The sequence below is a fragment of the Simochromis diagramma genome, unplaced genomic scaffold, assembly GCF_900408965.1.
Source record: "Simochromis diagramma unplaced genomic scaffold, fSimDia1.1 OVJJ01000387.1, whole genome shotgun sequence".
NCBI classification, from domain to species: Eukaryota; Metazoa; Chordata; class Actinopteri; order Cichliformes; family Cichlidae; genus Simochromis; species Simochromis diagramma.
Window position 1 is genome coordinate 4,956,240 of NW_024387152.1, and position 21,484 is coordinate 4,977,723.

At 40.7% G+C, this 21,484-nt stretch overlaps 1 protein-coding gene across 3 annotated transcripts in view; it reads left to right on the forward strand.

Annotated features, from left to right (window-relative positions):
* The window catches only part of casz1 (castor zinc finger 1), a 167,471-nt gene that overhangs the window by 62,773 nt on the left and 83,214 nt on the right, over positions 1-21,484 (forward strand). For all 3 annotated transcript variants that reach the window (XM_040047814.1, XM_040047813.1, XM_040047815.1), the window contains one exon: positions 16,572-16,619. The gene's annotated coding sequence lies outside the window, so the exon portion shown is untranslated. The remainder of the gene's footprint in view (positions 1-16,571; positions 16,620-21,484) is intronic.

Consider the following 21,484-nt stretch of genomic DNA (forward strand, 5'->3'; position numbering starts at 1 on the left):
AGCACGGACACTTTTCTAGTAATTATTCTAACTGAAACAAATGGCAGTTTTGACTAGCTGGACTATGTTGCTGGTAAAGCCACACACTATATAACTTATGAGTCTGGAAAAACATGGATGTTAGCCATAACTTGATTCATTAGTGGACTCATACAACTTGGTATTACTGTAATTGAACTGAATTGTGCCCAGAGGTGTGTCCTGCACGCACGCACACACAAACAAACAAACAAACAAATTGCATTAAACAGTAGAGCTCTTTCATCGTATATCATGTCACTTAGCGTCATCATGGATTCAAATCTGATATTGGAGCGACTTTATTCATTTGTAGGACATTACATGTTCTTTCTTTTGCACTGCACCGCAAAACAGAAGTGGTACAACCAGTCCGGAAAGCTGGAATGTACCACAAACGTTATAAGCAATTGCACAATGTAAAGAACCATATTTTCGAGCTCGACATTTCTGCATAAATCATACTTGCATTTGAATCAGCACTTCTGTTTTTATCTCCTTTTCGGATTAGGCCTTGAGGGACCCAACCCCGTGATTACCAAAATCCCTCGTGTCATCTGCAGTTGTCTTTCAAAGTTATTCTCAATAGCTCCGACTCTGCCCTGCTAATTACTCCAACAGCTAACTTCCCTTGAAAGCATCATTTGAACATAATGTGCTATTGTCTTAAGATTGTGTACTTCCAGTGATAAAATTCTCTTTCTCTTGGTGCACTCTGTTCTTCAAAAGTAAATAAAATCCCAGGACAATAAGAAATGCCAAACAAAGTGGACAACGGGGGGAAGGATGTTGTTTGTCTGAAATCTTTGTGTGTCAGACACAGCCATGCTTTGTTTGCTGTGTCTGTTGGCCAATCTAAAGGGAAAAGTGACATTGGTTGTTTCGATATGATTAAGACACAGAGGCTGGTAATGGAAAGGCTGTGTATCGCATGGTCTACATAGTTAGGGGCTAGACTTGTGAATAATTTGATTAGGTTGCAGGGGAATATATCTGGAGGATTATGTAAATGGCGGTGCCCCCATGCAGAATTCTTTTGAACTCTTCAGAACTCACATCTGCCGGGGTCGACAGCTAGACAGGATGGCTGCCTTCTTGTAGCCTGATTCCTCTGTGTTGGAGGAAGGTGTTTAAAGGTCATTTTTGGTACAAACAGACTTGTCCTCAAAGACCTCTCTCTTCTAAAGAACTTCAATTTATTTTTTGTTGATGCCCGTGCAATTATCATTTTCTTTGAGTCAACAATAGCTGAGCTTAGGACAATTATTGTTGTATACTAATTAGCCAGACTGTGTGCGTGTGTGTCACCGGTAACCTCTTGCATGCACAGGATATGTACACAAAGGAATAGCTTTGACCTGTTTACAATATATTTAAGGTTATATCTGCCTCTCCCTCTGTGCCGTCTGATTATGAGATTTTCCCCCAAGCCTTATTTGGTGTATTTCTGGGTGGGGATATGTTTGTGTTGTGCACTATGGCAACCAAAGTCAAGGTGACCAAGAGCATGTAGCACACATTAGATTACCAGAATAGAGGCAAGCAGACAATGCAGTGAGCACAAAATGGCATTTATCTGCAGCCTTATTGTAGGGAATTTTGAGACCATCCTTTGGCTGACTGTGGATTTATTGTCTTGGTGAGTCTGACCACTGTTAGGTGTATTAAATCACAGGGACCAGTGCTTGTGCAGTGGCTTCTGTGTATGCTGTGTGGCTGGTCACAAACACCTTAACAGAAGTGAAGAAGTGGGTATTTTGGCTTTATTTGAACCACATTTCATAATAGAAAGTGTTTCTGTGAAACCTCTTTTAACATTTGAGGAGCTTTGACACCCTTATGAAAAGATAATCCTTAAGTATTGTTGAAAGACTGAGCGAGTGCAATAAAGTAGGCATTTTACTTGAAAGCCGTTTGAATTTCACTCGAAGCAATTCCATTATTCTGCGCTGTAAGTGTTCTGAGCTTATTTGATCAATCGCCAGAAAAGCTGAAATGGTGTAATATTAGCAGCTGGTTGAAAATCTGGTCAGCTCAGAGCAGCACGTGTAGAGTATTTCTGGCAAATTATGCTGTGCTGCGGCTGCAAGCGAATGTTTGGGCCTTTGGAGATGAATTTGTGTTTGATGCTGCTCTGCAGAAATCCCAGTGCCAAAACAGTAAAAACACGGTCATTTTGGCAGGCCGGGAATCTGTGGGATTTAGTCTCGCTTAAGAAAAGTGGAAAAGAAAACAATCAGGCTATTATCGCTCTTAACCTCTTGTAACTTCCGTCCACATATGAACATCTATACCGTGGAGGATATGTGAAATGTGTGGAAAGTGTGACTTTCTGCTTATGGGTGTTCACAGCCAGTTTCCTCTCTCACAAAAGCCAAAGTCCTAAAATATTGACTGAAAATAAGCCTGACAAACCTCCCACTTCCCTTCTTTCAGAATGCTCTCTTTTTTTTTTATTCCCAGGAATGTATGCAGGGCACTAAGCGGTTACTTTACCAACAGGAAGGATGATACAAGGACATACTGTAATTATGTTCAAAGATACAGAATCAGCCCAGTTTTTACTTGTAAAACTTAAGCAATCAGTTTTGGAATCTAACAGAATCCTCTTTTGTGGTTGTCATGTGCTATTGAAAGAGTCTGTTTTGCCCCGGCTTGTGACCACTTGTTGAAGGGTTTGAGAGTGATTTAGGGAGGGCAGCTGGATAACAGAGATTTTATTTATCTATTCTGAGAGCCCTTTATTTTTGCGAGCAGTTCTCAGCTTGCAGTTGCTTGACTTTATGGCAGATTTTCTGAATTGTGTGGAGTGAGTATGACTAAAGGGAGGAACAGCTGTGGGGGTGAATGTGTGTACTGTAAAAAAATGTGAAGAAAATGGAAAATGCCAGAGATGTTAAACAGAGGGCAATCTAGATGTCTGGAAGTACTGCTTAAAGTGCTAAAAGCTGATTTCCTGTGGCTCTGTTCTGGTGAAAGGAAAGAAGGGCAAAACATTTTCCAAAGATCAGGGACTTTTGCATGGGAGATGTATAGTGTTCTCAAAGTTAATGCTCTCTTAATTCAATATATTCATATTTTGACTTTATAAATGAAAGCTTTTGATCAGGTATGACCTAAAAAAAATCACAAGAGTCGCTAGAAATAGGAACTTTTTCGACTATGTTTCTCACAGCTTTGTGAAACCTCTCCAGGCATCTGAATGTGTGATTGTTCTGTGCCGCTACGTGTGTGAGGATAGATACAGAGGCATTATTACCCAGGAGAGGTCATGGGTCAAGTATTAAGCAAGCTGCCTGCTTGGAGCCCTGCATCAGAGATTTCACTCTGTTGGCCCAGGAAATACTCCTGTGTCTTGTCTAAATAATCAAGAAGTCCTTCAGCGTACAGTTTTAGAAACTGATAAATAAACACAAGAGACTGAGACTAAGAGGAAGTATCACTGCGAGAAGCCCACAGTGCTAAAGTGAAGATTTTCTTCCTCTTAATTACAGATCAACAAAGTGGTGTTTACAGGTCCTGGCTCTGGAACAGGAATGCCCTGTTGGCCGTGCGCTTTTACCTTTAGTCTCATTTTCTTCGTTTCATAACAATGTTGTTTGACCTTCTACATAGGAACAATTTGTTTTTAGCCTCATTCCTCTAAAAACGCAGGAAAACAATAGAAGCGGCTTGGATAGGAAGTCACATCTCACCCTATCAAAAACAGATTAGAAACGCGAGAAAAGGCCAAAAAACATGTATGCATGAAAACAGCAGCACTGCTGGTGAAAACAATGAAAGCACTCTGGATGATTTTCATTTGATTATTCTGTCCTGTTATATTTGTGTACCTGCCGTCTACTTACTAATACTATTCTGAGCATAATTAGTATAGTTGATGTCAATTTTGTGATTATTTGTAGTTTTATTAAACATAGTTTCAAAAAAAAAAAGACCTTAAGCTCTCTCTTTTATCTGATCAAACTGCCATCATCTGAAAGTTCCTGGCTGCCTCCTGTTAGAATCTCTAAAGAGGGACAAAGTTAGAGTGAGCATTATCACACAAACTCAAAATAACCCCAGAATTCAGACAGTGCCTTATTAGGTCATGAATCCACAATGGGAAGGAAGTGTACAAAAATTTATTGACAAGGCGAGTGTTTCTTTGAGTCCAGGCACAGGACAAGATAACCTAAGTTGGAGCTGCTGGCCGTGACTTCTTCTCTGAGACCAATTAAGAAGGTTTTGCATAGTTTAAGATGGGTTTAGTTGAATTAGTTAAGGTAAAAATATGTGGGGCTTTGAATATGCTCGGCATACACAGACACACGTTACTACCTCGGAGTAACTGGATAACTTATGTATCTTAATCATTTCTATATTATTCTATAGCTGTAATATCTTGGAAGTGACAAAATATGGGAAAAATGTCCTCCACACCTCTGTTACTGTCTATTTAAGAATATTATGGTTTAAGTTTGCTCTCTGGTCACATGGTAGTCAAGCCTCAAAACTGTTATTCCAGTTACGTATTAGTTACCGTAAGAACAAGACAGCTTAGTTTAGAAGGTAAACTACATTTACATTGTAAATGAAAACAACCGCGACCTGCCTATTTATAGATACGTTTGTAAAAGCACTTGTCTGTTCCCCAACAAGCCTCACTTGTGTTTTGTTCCGAATCCTGTCCTTGAAAAGGACAAGAAAACTGACAGTCCATGGGTGTGTGCTTGCCTGCGTGTCTGCGTTTGTGTGGCAGTTGGATAGGGTGGGGTGTATGGCGTCACAAGTGCTCCAGTTTAGGAAAAGTGACACTTTGCCTTGAAAGACTCTTCAGGTCAGCTAGATAAGGAATTTAGTGGCTTTATCACAAATGCCACTATTTAATTTAAAAGGGTGAGGCACTTAGGATCTGGCAGCAGTCTTTCAGTCTAGTGATAAATTTGCAAGAAAGTGGAAAAGATTGGAGCCTGGGAGCAGATTAGCAGGATACAAATATAGAAGTGACATTATAGTGGGTATTAGTCAGGTGCTGAACAAGTGGCTGGTTTCTGATAGCCCTGAGAACAGGGCCTGACTGCAGGCTTGTAGAGTGGGTGGGTGGGTGCGGGGGTTCTGGACACACTACAAATAATAGAGCAGTTAGTATAAGTAAGGCCAGTTGTAGCGCTTCTAAACAGCTTAAAGCGCTGTAGAATATTTATAGTGCCTTATCAGTCTCAGTTTTGATAGCATCGTGTTAAATAATGAAGCTATTGCATTAAACTTTGTTGATTCTTTGTATAGCTTTTCCTGTCATCGTTCTATTTTCTTCTGGGTAACAGTTGAAATATGTAGAAGCCTTAATCAAAACAGAAAGAAGACTTACCCTGAATTACTCGTTTTGTTAGAATAGAAACAAACACTCACACAACATAACTGCAGTTGTCATGCACAACCCTGAAATAACCCGGTTAATGATATTAATTACTAATGTAGTCAAAAAGAAGTTTATTTTTAAACTACATTTAATCCTCCAATTTTCTTCATTTTGCTCATGTATAAAATGTTGTCAATTTAAACTGACCCGTAGTAATTTCAATATATGTGCTGTATGACACACACACTCCTTAAATTTGGATACTTACACTGGTACATTTGCACCATGATGAATTTATTTGCATTGCTTCTAAATTTAGACAGGGTGTTTCCTGAAATCAAGCACGGCACGAACGGCAACACAACACAACGCGTGTAATGTTAATGTCTGATAAAATAATATGTTAGGTTGTTGGCTAGCATCAGTATTTAAGGGGCGTCCACACGTGAGACGATTTGCTACTACGTGGCAGCCACGAATCATAGAAAGACGGTGACATTCGACAACAATAACAATAACAACGGGCGACTCGGTTCTGGCAACTTTGAGCCGAGTGAGTGAAGTGACTTCCGGTGAGTCGCTGAATCACATATGGCAGGGGGATAAATATGTTAAAAGGTCAAGCAACCAGAGCCTGGGATGTCCACTAGCAGCCGACTAATGATAAAGTCATATGCGATGAGCACGCTTGAGTGCAAATTAAAGGTACGAAACATTGTGACTTGAGACAGGGCCAAAGAAATGCTTACGTTTGAAAAGTTCTAGATAAATAATAGTTAATATCAAATTTTAATGATACGTTTTCTTTAGCTTGACCGACCTCATTTTTTCACCTAGTAAGAGTTAACAAGACATTTCTTTTTGTACTGCTCAGACTTTAAAATGTCATATTTTCATTGCAAATCAAGTTATAAGCTAACCAAATATTGCTGTAATAACTCAGCAGCAACTTTTAAAAAAAATATAATGTGTTTGGTCACATATCTCCTACATACACCTGCATATCTGCAGATGTGGAAAGCCACTTCTTTTACTTTAATCCCACTCTTGTTCTCATTAATTTCAATACTCGAGATCTCATTAATATATAACTAGAATGACCAAGTTTAACAGTGGATTGAGTCCCCATATGAGATGCTGGAGCCAGCCAATGGTTACTATTTTGCTCCATGATGAACTAAATTAAGCTAAATTATAACTTTATCATAAAATGTGTAAGTGATACTGTGTTTAATATTGATTGATTGGATTTTCTGTGGCAACATCCGTCTCTCTTTTTCTCCCCATACATTTCTATCTTTGTATCCTCTATTTTTTAAACAAAACTGTCCTTTTTCCACTTGTCCGCCCTCCCCTCTTCCTCTCTCACGTTCTTTTTTTGCAACAGTTGGTGTGTGTTCATCTTGGCAGCGCTCCATAGTCTGTTTGATGTGGTTTCCAGAAGTCCTGAACTGCAGTCCCTGGCCACTCTTTCTGTCATCGGTAGACCTGCTGTCTCTTTAGCCTCCATTGACTCCTTTTAACCTCCTCCTACCTTCCTCACGTCGAAGCAGCTGCTTTCTTTCCCGCTGCACATTTCTGCATGGAAATGATCTGATTCCCATTATTTGCTAGTAAACTGCCTTTTGCTGTGGACCGCATACACAAGCAAACTCTTATTAATACAGTGTGCGCTCTAGTCAGGCATTCACAACATTGCAGAACATCTTCTAGGCTCTGTTCCAGGCACTGGAGAAAAATTAAAGAAGCCTACTATTTCCCCGTTGTAAATATAAATTAGGGAGGCCTAAATTTATGATCCGCTTTTTAAGTCATGAGCCTCCCAAGGCTTGTACTTTTTCCATCCCAATAATATGTAAAACTAGATCAAAGTTAATCAGCTCTGTTGAACCCATTTCTACCAGTGACCTCTACACACTGTAATTTGAGTGATAGAAGAAGGAGGGGAAGTAGAGACGACCAGATAGTAGCTTCAAAGAGGGCCTGTAGAGGACAGTCAGTGACCCTATATGGGTGCCTTTCCTGCATATAGCAGCACGTTTAAAGGGAAACTGATAGGCAGGTGAAATATCTGCCACTTACAGAAAAGAGGCAGTGACTGGGGAGGGCAGACAGGACAGAATGGATATGGATTGGGTCACAAGGCTGACGAGGCCATCCTAAGGAAATGAATATTCCTTGCAAAGTACACTTGGTGACTCTTGGGTCTAAGGACAAAACACAAGTGCAAAGGAAATTCATTCCTCACTTTTATTTGGCATGGAGAAGCAGTGGATCATGTTTTTAACATCGCATAACACTTTACATGCTATGTTAGGCTTTTTATAGCGATACTACTTCAAAGTGTGCTTTGCTGCGTCCTGACACTACTTATCGTAACAATGCCGAAAAATCTTTCAGTTTTCAGCTGAAATACAAGGGGGGATGTATCAGCCAGCTTCTCTTTTTTCTTGCTCTGAAGTGTATATGTATCCACTTTCACCCCACCAGCGGAGATGCATGTTATTACCGGGTGGACTTCCACTTTGTATCAGATGAAGGCGGTGCGGTGGAGGCACAGCTAAACATGCCCAGGGGGCTGGAGTGAGATTGGTGTCTCGTTTTCAGGGGCAAACAAACACATACAGGGAGCAGACATGGCTGTCACATCTCCCTTAGCTCCCCTGTCACCCCTGAGGGCAGTGGGCAGGGGCAACCTCTGTGCTCCGGTGATGCCTCAAAAAATCTCCACGTGCTCTCGGAAAGAATACACAACCAGACGCACGCTCGCATCGTTTGCGGCGCAGACACACAGATGCGTCAGCATATGTTGCATTTGTTCTGGCTGCTGAACAAACTTTCTAAAATGCAGCAAAATTAGTCTTCGGCATTCCCTGGAGATCCCCACTTTGACCTTCTAAGCTGAAAAGCAGCGTGTTTAGTCCACAAACCTGGCTCCATTTTTAACTTTCCCAGATTGATCAGTGATTGTACTGGCGCCGAGCAGCTGTATAGCTTTACATCAGCGAGGAGGAGGTTTAGCGGTTTTCAATAGTATTTCAGGATATCCTTGCTGCTGCTGCTGCAGTTTTTGGCAGACTAACAGCTGCCACCAGCATTAGTGTACAAGCAGACACTTCTTAATGTTCCCCAGCCCTGGCCTCATGTGTCACATGGACTCCATCCAGCCTAACCCACTTGCCATCCGCAGTGGCTGAACTGGTTGAAAACCGTGTGAGACCAGCAATTTGCAGCATGCCTGAAACGATCCTTTCATACCGGTTTAAAGTTAGTAACATTAATGTGACCGTGTTTTAGTGGCAAAAGGCAAACAGAGGACAGACACCTTACTAATTATGTGCGATTTATTATCGCAGATGAAAATTACTTAAGGTCTCTGGACCAAGGGAAATTAGTTACATAGCCCTGTTGCTTATAATTTGACAACACTGCCTTGAATTCACTGAGATGTAAAATTAATTCTTGCAGTTGTTTTCAATGGGACTTTCATGTTTGCTTTGCTCACAGTTAAAAATCTGAGAAAAATACAAATGATTGGGCTTGGCTCAGTAACTTCATTGTGCAGGGAAAAGAAAGCCAAACTGGACGGGGTTCAGTGGTTTTTAGGCCTTTTGAGGGTTGGTGTGTCAGGATTTATGTATTTAATTACACACTCATTCTGCTAATGTAAGTAGAGAAAAAAGGAAAAAGGATAAAAAGCTCCATCAAGCCTATAAGCTTGTAGTTTCCCTCTTACTGAAAGTTGGCCACTGCTGCTGTTTAGCTCCCCTTGAACTGGCCTAATACTTGTCTATTCCGATTAGGATTAGTATGTGTAGCATGGGCTCAGGGACCCGGGCCACGTAATCTAATAAATCAAGATAAAAAACTCTGAGATTGGTTTACAGAGGGCTCGGATTTACTATTGGCCATCTCAGAGAAACAGGGATTAGCACAGCATTTGGTGCTGTACTTACACACCCCCATTCTGTGCATAGGAAGAGCGAGCAAGCAAGAGAGAGACCGAGGCGGCGGGAGGGAAAAGACTTAGAGGGAGGGGGTGGAAGAGAAGCACTGGCTAGGGCTTTATATTGCCTAACAGACAGCAAGTTAAACTTGCAGTGACAAGGTCAGGTAAGTCCTTGTACAAAAGGCTTTGTTCCATAGGCAGATTAAAGGTCTCTCTGACAGTTTTTACACTTTTGGATCATGTTGAACATATTAGAAGTTAATCTTGTCTGTGAGGGGCAAGAAGCTCTGTGGTCACACGCATGAGGGAAAGCAGGAGAGAAGATAGAGCTTCACAAAAAATAATGAAACTTTTGCGTACATTTTCAACAGCTGATGTCTTCTTATGACCTGGGTGGTGCTTCCTAGTTCCTTATTTCCCTTCTCTAATCTCCTTATTTAGCCTCCCAAAGCCACATGTAACACATACTTACACCACTTTGTGCTGTGTTAAGATTTTTACATGTAAAAGCAAATTTTCCTATTTAGTAATAATGAAGCCGGAGAGTTTTTTTCCCCCTGTCATCCTATCAGGTGGTATAAATGGATACATTTAGAGTTTGGGTATCACTCTATCTAATGTGGTGAATGCATTTTTAAAAGTTCTGTCGGCATCAATAATAATAATGCATCATTAGCAACATGACGTGGAGCTGCAGCTGAGCTGGTTGACACAACACTGCATGTGCCTCTCTTTAAAACAATGAGATTATGTTTCCTGAAGTCTGGTTTCATCTAAATATTGTGTCAAAGATGAGTTTCAGAACATTTGCATCAATTTGCAAGTATTTAAAGAAGTCCAAAGGTGGGGTCTGCAGCTGTGGCAATAAAAAAAATAGCTCAGTTTTAAAGACAGTCAGTTTGAACTGTACTGTGAGGATTTTATCATCTGCTTCTTTAAAAGATTCAGAGAAATCTTTGTTTGCAAGGATCAAGGCCAAAAAACAGCACTGAATGCCCTTGATTTCTGCACTCTGAGATGCCATAATATTAAAAACTCACGTTTCTCTTCTGCAGTGGAAGCACTGCATGGACTCACTTCCAGGAAATCCTCAGGAACACAACCATTGTGAGCAAACACAGTTCATCTCTGCATCTACAGGTGTTAATGCAAATCTGTGCCATGCAGAGAGAGAGAAACAGATAAACAAGGTCCAGACATCCTGCTACCGTCTGTGAACCTGAGCGTGTTTAAGAAAGACTCAGGTTAAGTGGAAAACTTTGTCCCGCTTTAATTTTGTTCCAAATCGCAGATGCTGCCGTGTTCAAGCTAAAGACAAGAATGACCATCTTCAGTGTTATCACTGCAGAATGGTCAGATGGCATCGGGGTGAATTAACATGGTCATCTTGCACCTTTGTGATTTCACCTTTAATGCTGCACAGTACTTACAGACTTTGGCTCAGCATATTGCTGCCATACAGGCGAGTCTTTTAGAGAAGACCTTGCTTATGTTAGCAAATCACAGTCTAGCTTTTGTAAAAGTCCAAGAGATAAACCGGCGTGCCTGCAGTTCAGACCTCTAGTTCAGAAAACATTATGAAATGAAGAATACTGTAAAGAAGGTCCGCTTTAAAAGTTGCTTTTAATATTATAGCAGATGGTCTCCACACTTCCTAAATGTTTATAGAGTGCTGTTAAAGAAAAGGAGATGCAGCTGCTAAAAACACAACAACAGTATAAAATATCTTTATACTAGTTTCAGTTGAACTTTAAATTAGTTATTTGACATTTTATACAGCAAATCCAACATGTAACGATTAAGGCGCAGTGTTTCTGATTTTGCAAAATGTAGATTTAAAAGTACAGTGTGTAGTTTCAGCGCAGGACAGCAGTTTTTTATTTTTATTTTAACTGATAAAAGATCTTAAGATTTAAAGAATTGTGTGTCTGTGTGCGTGAGTGTCAGTTATCTATCGGGTGTTGTTTTTTCTCCAGAAACTGAGACTAAATGACTAAAAAATATCCACCTGAAATTTGAGCTCTTTCTATTTTCTCTCTGCCTCCAGGGTTTCACATAAAGTTTTACATATCAAAAGTGGAATGTCCTTTCATCTGCTTGCATGTCTTGTTAAGCAATATCAAACACGGCAAATTCTTTCTACATCCACATATAAAGGTTGAAAAATCCTAGCAACACATCCCAGCTTGCGCAAAAGAGGCCTTTTCTTTTCTTTTCTGTCTTTCTTTCTTTCTCGGGGAACTGTTAGCAATATCACTGGGCAATTAGCAAGGAAACGAGAGAGAATTGGAGAAGCCAATTACTTCTGCGAGTTAGCTAAAGGCCATTTTAAACTGTGTGCCCATGACATAATAATGTTTATGGTAAATATTATAGTTGGAGACAGTGAGTGCATGGCGTGAGAGGCAATGAAAAAAAAGGGCATCAATCTCAGATCGAGAATAATTTATTAAGATCTGAGATGCGGCAATTACGTGGAAAGGACCAAAAAGAAAAAAAAAAAAGAAGAAGCCAACTCTCCAGGAACCGCATACATGATTGCAATCTTGATTAAATCCCCCTGGATCTAATGAGTTGATTTTCTGCTGTTAATATTGCATTGGCTGATGATGGATTCGTTAAGATAATGGAACGAAGCTAAAATATAAATGACTCCCTGTCAAGGAGCAGATTTTCGTCATTTTCTGTCTGACACCTCCGCCGTGGGGATTTGGTGAGGCCTTTTTGTGTTTAGAACCATCAGGATCTGGAATACTAATTGCTCATGTGTGGACGCTTCTAATGCTTCTCCTCCTCTCTGCACCCCCTCACCACCGCCGCCACCCCCTGCCTATCCTCTTGGTAAATATCTGCTCCACATCTCTACGCAGAAACAAAGAGAGCAGCTTCTTTTCTTCAGTGCTGATGAAAGTGTTCCTGTGCACGTTTGATATATTAAAACATATAACCAGTTTCCACATAAGTCGGCTCATGTTCTGCGAGCAAAAACTGTTAAGTCACAGAGATATGACACAGTGCCAACAAAAACAGAAAAATAGTCTCTTATCGACCTGTGCTTTTTTAGTAATATGGCCTCGTTTGGCGCATGCAGAGCAGCTGAGCCAGTCTTTTTGTTTTTTGCTCCATCGCCCGTCTAACGTATAGAATATTGATCACATCAGACATGAACTACAATCCTGCGTGTATAATTTTATTCCCAAATGTGGTGGGAACCTGTAATAATCTAGAGCAATGCTCGGATATGAATGTCCTGCGGTGACGAGAGCGTCATTTCCAAAGAGAAACCCCACCACAGTATTTAGAGCTACAGCGAAGCGAGTTTTCAGTCGTCTGATTCCAGGGAAAAAAAATCACACAGTTCATGTAAAAGAATCTGATATGTAGCTCAACGTAACACACCTACCAAATTCCAACCCGTCTTTCTTTCATTTTCGTAATTACCATTGTCGTCGAGTTTCATGCTTTGGCCTGACCCTTCCTTTGTGGCGATTATGATATTGTTTCTTTTCTTTTTGTGGGTTTTTTTTGTGCGTTAGTACAGGGAAACCCGTCTGATTGGGCCATCCGCAAGATCCCTTTTCTTCTGTGTGTCACTTTTTGTGTCCTTTAACATGGTTTTACTAAAAAGTCTTTTTTAATCAATCAAGAAGCAGGCAGAAAATAGGCTTTGTCATGGCTAGGCCCAGGGTCGTGTGATGCCTGCTTTGCCTGGTGACAGGTCTTCAAAAGGGATAAAAAGGAATATTTTGGGGGCAAAACGGGGGTTTCCATGGCACTGGCACTTGTTGCACATGGATCACCATTCTTTGGTTCTGCATGAGATTGAGGTTTCAAAGGGCTGGACAACAAAAATTAGGCGAGGAGGGGACAGCGGAACTGTGTAGGTAGCTGCCCTCAAGCCCCTGACTCTGTCCTCTCCTAGGGGAAAAGGAGAATAGGAGCCAGAAGTGACAGAACAAAAAGGGGCCTACTAGGTGCTGTCAAATATGCATGAGTAAATGATCAGTTGCTCACTCTGCAGTGCGTTTAAAAACTCAGAAGGAAACACAGGCTAGAGGACATAAAGTACAGACCTATTCAGTGAGAAGTGTATTCTTGTTGCGGCTTCCACTTCATGTAATTAGAGGTTGTTTCATGTAGAATGAGGTCACGTAAACTAGTAAGTTTCTGAGTTTATGTGTGGGAAATGAAACCAGGAAACTTAGACAATGGACTGGCAGTCATTACAGCAACGAGGGTTATTATTTAAAACTGTTCTGTTGAGCTGAGTAGCTTTTCATGTGTTCCTGTTATTTAAATTGGTAATAATTGCAACATTACAGAGGGATATATCTGCTCGTCTTGTGTGCCATCTTTAAGTTTAGAGAAAGCTTTAGTGTATGCGGTTGTGGTTTGCCTCGTGTGCGTATACATACATATATATGCCATCGGCATATGCATGCATGAAAGCAGCTGAATAGTTCGTAGATGATTAGCTTGGAGCTCCTTGAACTTCTGTAAAAATGTTGTTCGTGCTGATTACCTTTGTGCTCCACCTTGAATTTCTCTAACAAATACACATTATTCTGACTTTGGGAAATGGCATTGCGAGGTCAAGGTTTTTTACGTGTCAGGAGTCCTTTAAGCAATTTGCAATAATTTCCATAGCATCATCACTGCCACCCCAATAACAAACAAGGTTACACACGTGTTGCTCGCACAATCAACGCCGGAACATGTTTTGGTGTTGGAGGGCTTCAGCTTGTTTGCACTTGGCTAAAAAGAGGTCAAAAGCTCCAGAAGCACATTTACCTGCAGGTACCAATCCAGACCGAAGACTTTTTTGGCATTTCGAAAGAGTTGCATATCCCTGCCTTGCTATAATGACAACTTATAAGGGTGAAATTTGCAATGTAGGGATTGTGTAGCTGCATGATTTTCTAATTTTTTGTGTGTTTATATATTTATTTTGCTATTTCAGGTTCTCAACAATGAGCTTCCAGTATGTTTAAAAGGTTGCTGCAGTTGGGATATGTTTCTTGATAGGATTTTATCATGCTAGGCATGCTCTGTTTCCTGATGAATATATTAAAATTATTACTGTGCAAACAGAGTTTCTAATTACTGACCTGCTTGCCATTGTACTGTGCATTCTGTATGCCCCCCTTCTTCTCCATGCCTTGTTTATTTATCTGCACCAGTGAATACAGAATAGTCTGTGCAATGTCATTTCCATCCACATGAAAATGATTTTGAAAATGCCAATCTTGCCTATTATACAGTGTAATTACTTGTCTGCTTTTTGATTTTATCATATCTTCAGCCAGTGGGAAGATACTTGGAGAGGCTAAACATCTTAGCAAAGCTTGTCAGCAGATGATTTGGAGTGGAAAAAAATATCCCAATGAAAGTGCTATCTGTCACATGTACAAAACCGATGACTGTAGTTTACTGAAGGGTTTACCCAGTGTGCGTATAGCTTCTTTTAAGACTCGGGCATCGAGTGAAGGCATGCCATTAAAGGTATGTATGTAGAAGGAGAGGTTTTTTCGGGACAGCTAATAAAAATCTTTGAGACGGTAAATTTGTGATTCTCGTGAATGACGTTTTTCCCAACTACTCCCTCAACAAAAACATTCTTAAAAGGCATTTAAAATATGGGTAGATGGCACTACCTTAATGCATTCTTGCACTCTGATCAAGCATTTGTCTTTTACCTTTGTTTCCACTCAGCAGGTTTTTCAACTCACATGGCCAAAAACGATATTTTTCAAGTTCAATTTGTTTGTCGCCGCTGCACCTCCGACATGCCGTCTCACTGTTTCCTTGGACATAATGTGTAAATATCTGACCCTATGTATGCGTGTGCACTGTCACCTATGTTACCGGAGCATTTGCACTACATCCCAGAAAAGGGCAACCCTGTTGTTTACTTGTCTGCTTGCAATGTTGCACAGGGGGTTGATCAGCAGAGTTGATAGGAGCTGCAATTTAAAAAGAGGACACTGCAGCTCTGAACAAAAACAATTAAAGGAAAATGAAAGACGGCCCCCAAGGGTTAAAAATAGAAAATTATCAACATGCATGCTGGAATTCACTACCCCGCACACCACCTCGTGCACCAGCACCCACCCCCCCCTCAAACTTACTGGGCCTGCATTGTTATGTATGATCAGATCTGCCAGTTCTTCCTCTAAGCTCCTTGTCACATTTTGACTTAATGAAGTGCAACTTAGAAGGGAATTGGGTTCATCATGCTAGTCGCACGATGCTCCCTTGTTGTAGCAAACAGGAGTGGCATGGGACCGAAGCGCTACAGCGCGAGTCGTTATCATTCCGGTCAGTCTGTTTAACACAAAATTAAACAAAGAACTAATTAGTGCCTCATGAATTAATAACTGCACTGTTGCCAAGAAGAAGTTAGGTTGCTGAGGGGAGATATAAAATAAGTAGGAAGATCAGGTTAGAATTATTATTACTTTTTCTGGGATGCATGGGCTCTCAAGGTTAGGAAACTTTTGAGAGGATTTAAGAGTGACTCAACTGGTTCTGCCAAAGTCAGTTTCTGCCCTGATTTAAAACTTTGTCTGCGCTTATTGATGTCATATACGAGGGTGTGTTTGTCTCCGCATGAGAAAAAGCAGCAGGTTCATGTTTTAACAATGAATGCCATTTTTCCACAATATGAATATGGAGATATCTCACCACATACTCTGGCCCCATCAGCTGTGTTCGTTATCTAAGTAGTATTTGAATCTCTGTATCTCTGCCAACAAGTAAGCTTTGCCCCCAAGGTTTCAAAGGGGAGTGATTTGTTTTATTGTTTGCTCTATAAGACTGTGTCAACTCACCTTCAGCTAAGACGTAGGAAGCTACTATTAGAATAGTCCAACTTAATTTATTTCTGGCAAACGGCTGAAATATGAACAGACGTGGTTCATACACGACTGTACTCTGTACAGTTGCTCCCCATGCTTCAATGGGCTTTACAAACTATAGTCTCCTCCTTCAGTCACTGCTTTCCCCCAGCTGGGACATGGGGCCTGGGTATCTGTGCACTATTATTCTGCATATCAAAAGGAAAGGAGTGAACAAAAAGTACCCATCTTCCTCTTGCATCATCTGGAGGCTCGTTACATTATGTCAGCCACTGCAGATTAGATTGAGCTGGGTAAATGTATGGATTTCTCGAGAACATGTATGCACGTGCATATACATCGGAATAATCAGTGCCTGGGTTTATTTTTATTTTTTTTAATGTTTTTCCTTTGCTCTTCTTTTTAGATGAGGTGAGCTCCTGTACGCAGTGACTCCCCAGGAAGAGAAAACGAGGTAGGACAAATCCCCAACATGACTGATTACTGTCCCCACCATCTCCCCTGTTCATATCTCCAACAATATCAGGCATCTTCATTAATCCCCGTGGATCAATGTGTCTGGGGGTTGTAAAAATTGACAAATGACTTATTAGAATCCCACCGTTTTATTTTCCAACTGATTAACTCACAGCGATGTTGTACACTATACAGGCTCACTGATGTATCTGTTTTCCAAAGAGGGCCCCCTCTCTCTCTCTTTCTCTCTCTCTCTCTCTGTGCCTTTCTTACTATGGGTGATCTATATGGAACCAAATGCACTCCTAACACTGTTTGTGAGAAACCCTGTCAGGCTGACTCAAAAACTACTACAACCGAATTATGCCTTTTCCTATAAATACACCCATTTTGTTTCCTGACATAAACAGCTGTTGAGAAGTGTGTTAGCTGACTTGCTTATTTACATATAGAATATAAAAATACAACTAATAATCTATTAGAGAACTGGAACTTTGCACTGGCGGTAATAAAATCAGCATGTTATAGCGCCGTGGTTTCTCCATTTTTGCACGCTATACTCTTCTTATCAGGGGAACCGTTCTTTTATGCCTGTTTTATGTTTAGATGTTGTTGTAGCAGCATCCCACATTGTCATCTCGACGAAATAATATAATTTTTTCCACTTTATGGCATTTATTACTGTAACAGACATTAGACACAGACATCTAAGTACAGATGACATCCACCAAATTAACAAGAGTATAAAACCTTTTGTTGCTGATAAAAAAAAAAAAAAAAAAAAATCTGCCTCTGTACAATTTGACTCTCGAGAGGACACTAATGACTTGTGACTTGAAGAAACTGGGTTGCTTTTTTTTCTCTCTCCCTGAGATGAAACCTTCTGTGCTAATGATGTTAGCTGGTATGAGCACAATGCTGATGTGGGAGTCTGTCATAAGGATGCATACAACAGCCCTTGCCCCTGGCCTCCTAGTCAAGAGGGATCTAAACATTCAGAAGTGACAGTCTGGGCTGTCTCATGTCAAACCAGAGACCCCTCGCTATCACCGGGTGTGGGGGGGGCGGGGGGGTTGGCATGGCCGGGAATTGAGGTGGAGGGATACACCAACACTCCTTTGTTTCTGGTGGTGTCACTCACGCACCAGAAAGAAGACACACTCCCTGTATCAATCAGAACCTAAGATGCACACCCAGCACGCTTCCCAGATTTCCACAAAGATTGGATAATTCATAGCAAACAGGAGGGTCAGCTGAGATTTCTCTTTACACAGGTATGCACTCGCACTCGGGGACATCTTTAAACAAGTTCCTTTGGAAGTCGAAGCAAAGTTAAGATTCGACTGCTGTGCAGACTACTTACAGACTCCTGCCTCTGACCGCATAACAACAGCATAACTGGTTACAGTTGGTTTAATTGGCTTTTGATATACGTTAATGCAACTAATCATAAAGGCCAGCTTGCTCCAACACGGGGCTGGCATGACACACACACACCACCCCGCCCCCTCCTTCTCTTTTTGGCTCCCACAGACGTAGAGGCTAGAAAGTGGAGTCCCTCTCTTAGACAGTGGGAGGAAAATTAAACTGCCAAAATTGTTTTCACTGGTTACAGGGGGTCTCGGGGGACCTCAAGGCTTTTAATTGAGCTCACCGAGCAGAAATTTGTATGGCTGCTTACAAACAACATTGATGTCTCCCTTTTACTTCTCTTTGGTCGCAGTGATAGATGAGGCAGACTGGGTGTGATTGTTAAGTAAGGTGACGATCTGCTAAATTGTTTGTTCTATATTTGTCGTCCCCCCCCCCCCCCACCAGCACTCGTAGATCTTTAGAAAAAATTTATGACTGGTTTGAGAACGATAGATAATTGAAACTCAGACTCTTTGTTTGGTGTTTTGTTAGTTTTTCAGAATTTGTGTGTAGGAGGGCAATGATTCTGTAATAAACACGAGTTCATTCAGTCACAAATAAAAGTAAATAAAGCCCACAGTTCGCCGTAGGAAAGATAATTTGTCTCACTGAGAAAAAGAGCAACAAGTCATGTAACTCAATTTAGTATTATTGTATCACTCAGTATAGTATAATAACAAAAAAGAGAGGCTGCCTTTTCGTTTTCTGCGCTTTTCTTTCTCCTGCACTTTTTTTTTTGTCCTTTAAAATTTTTCCAGTGTGTCAAAACAAGCAAAGGCTACATGGAAACGGCAGCCCTGTGTAAATATTTATGATGTAACATCTCCATGTGAATAGACTTTCTTCCCAATCCATCCATCATTACCGGCATATCGTGAAAGCCCACCTCCCGGTGGCGGCTTAGGGCCTTAGGAAGCTCAGACAGGAGCGGCGTGTCCCCCTCTCATTCAAAGTATTTGTTTTTCTTTTGACTTGGGGCAGCCCAGCTGTGAGGGCATTTCATGTGTCAGCCCCTCCATTTTCATTCAGGGCTGACTTCAAAGCCCATTTTGCTCCATTGTTTGTGTGACGTGGCTGCTGGACCTGAAAATGCCCAAACAGAAAAATGCGATGTAGGTCAGGTGCCCCTGGAAAAAAAAAAAGTGATTCTTATGGTCAAAACATAAAGCCCTGGTTACCGCCTAACACTAGCTCCTCTGCCTGTTGTTGCTCACATTCCTCTTTATTTGTTCACAGAGGAGCTAAATGGAAGTTAAGAGTAAGAATAAAAAGGCAGTACTTCAGAGTGCTTGGCAGAAAATCAATGTTTTAAGTCTAATCCTTTTTTTTTCTTTTTCTAATTTATAACATTCCACTCAGGAACAAAATGTCAAATAGCTTACTTGCTGAAGATGTTCGCTAAATTATATTAGGTTGGAGATTGCGCTGAAGCTCTGATATTTTTTGGCTTTATTTGCTCCCGCTGCTGCGAGGGAGACTAACAGAGAGACACAGAGTATCTGTTGGGGCCTGTGTGTGCACACTTCTTTACCTTGTGCAACGGTCTGAAATGTGAAACATGTCTTCATTTGGTACAAACAAAGTGGGATGAAGGATCTGCTGGAGTTTTTTCAGGCTCGACAGTCTTTAAGAATGTGAAGGTGCAGTAGATTTATGAGGTTGTGTGTTTGCAGAAGTAGGTAAGTCTACTGCCTTACCTAAGTGGATTACAAGGTTTTAGGCTTTTCTTCTTGCACAACTTATCGGCAGAAAATAGGCGTTGCAGACGTTAGCGAAATATTGCCACCCAGACTCTCATAACATTATCATTAGCCATGGAGGATTGCTGAAATGTGATTAATACATCACCATTTTGACAGAGTGAGGCTGAAAAGGTAATATGGATTATTACAACGGTTGTAGAGCTCAATACCGCCATCCAAGTTTATCCATTTATCTGCAATGATGAGACTCCTTTGTGTTGTATGGCATTGTAACATCTATCTAAATAACAAAAGATATCTCTCCCATACACAATTGTTGTGCTGTTAATATTCAGCCCATGCAACAATGCACATGGGAATGGAGTGCGGAGACAAAACTTGACTCAGAACGGGGAAAAGACCATAGAACGTTATGAGCATTACGAATCGATGCTCAAGCCTCTAGTACTGGCCACTTTTTCCTTGGCTTAGGTATCTGATTACCTTCAAACAAAAATATTGCTCCTGTATTGTTCAATTACAACTGGTTGAGTGCTGGATGATGCAATTCACTATCTGAGAGCTATTTTTTCTTTCTTTTTGTATACACTTTGTGTGTGTTTCATTTAGTTGGCCTTGGACGATACACGTTGAATAAATGCCATTTTTCTGCCGTTTCAAGTGCCTCTTTTCTCTTTGGATCCATTCAAGCTTTCAATACCTTTTCTCCCCCACTCTTCTCCTGTCTCTTTTTTCCACGAGCAGGAGGGTTTTACTTTACTCCTTTGTCATCCTAATTGATTGCATTAACCTTTTGAGTATTGAATTTCCTGTGCATCACGCCGAGCACAATGTGGAATATTATCATAATCCTTCCAAGTAATGGACACAGGGCAATCAACAATGCTTTAGGAAAAGTACATCTTTGAAAGATGGAGCGTCATATTATTTTCAGCCCAAAGACCTGGATAGAGTAAGACTTTTAAGCTTTAAGAAACTTTGTCAATAAGTGAAGTACGCTTGTTTTTAACTAGTTAAAGAGGTTAGGAGGGCTGCTGCCAGTGTTTGTTTTGCAGGAGGTAAAAATGTCTTGGCTTAATGAAAATTACTTGTGTCTAAAGACTCACGCAATAGACTTTAGATTCACTTAAACACAGTTTTATCATTTGTTAGTGTGAAAATAATTTTTAAAAACACAGTTTTTTAATGTCTCAGAAAAACATCTTAGCAAAAGAGTTTTATTTTTGTCTGCAAGAAATAGGATAAGTGGTGGGGTATGACTCGACATTATCATGAAATTATCCCAAATTAACAAAATTACAAGGTTATAGTTGGGCTCGCCATTATGTAAAGCACTGGGAGTTCCAAAGTTCGCCTTCCTGTTGGGATCCTGTTGTCCAACTATATGCACAATGTTCCTAACAGAGCAATTATATGTTGGAATTGGAGGGTCACTTGGTGTGTGAACACTGACTGTTGTTTGTCATTGAGAAACAGTAATGTGGACCCAAAAATCAGAGTGACTGTCACTGTGAATGGCTTTCAGCAGTCCCGACTTTTCTTAGAAATCTCCATCTCTTATAGGCTTACTGTCTAAATCTGGAAAAAATTTAATTGTGGCATAAATAGCACGACAAATTTTGTGCTGGTTCCAGATATCTCGGAACTCGGATGTCACAACTCCAGTGATAGCGTGTTTCTGACTGGGACTCACCATTACATTGAGAAACTGAATGACATGACAGTTATTGCTAACTAGCCAGGTAGC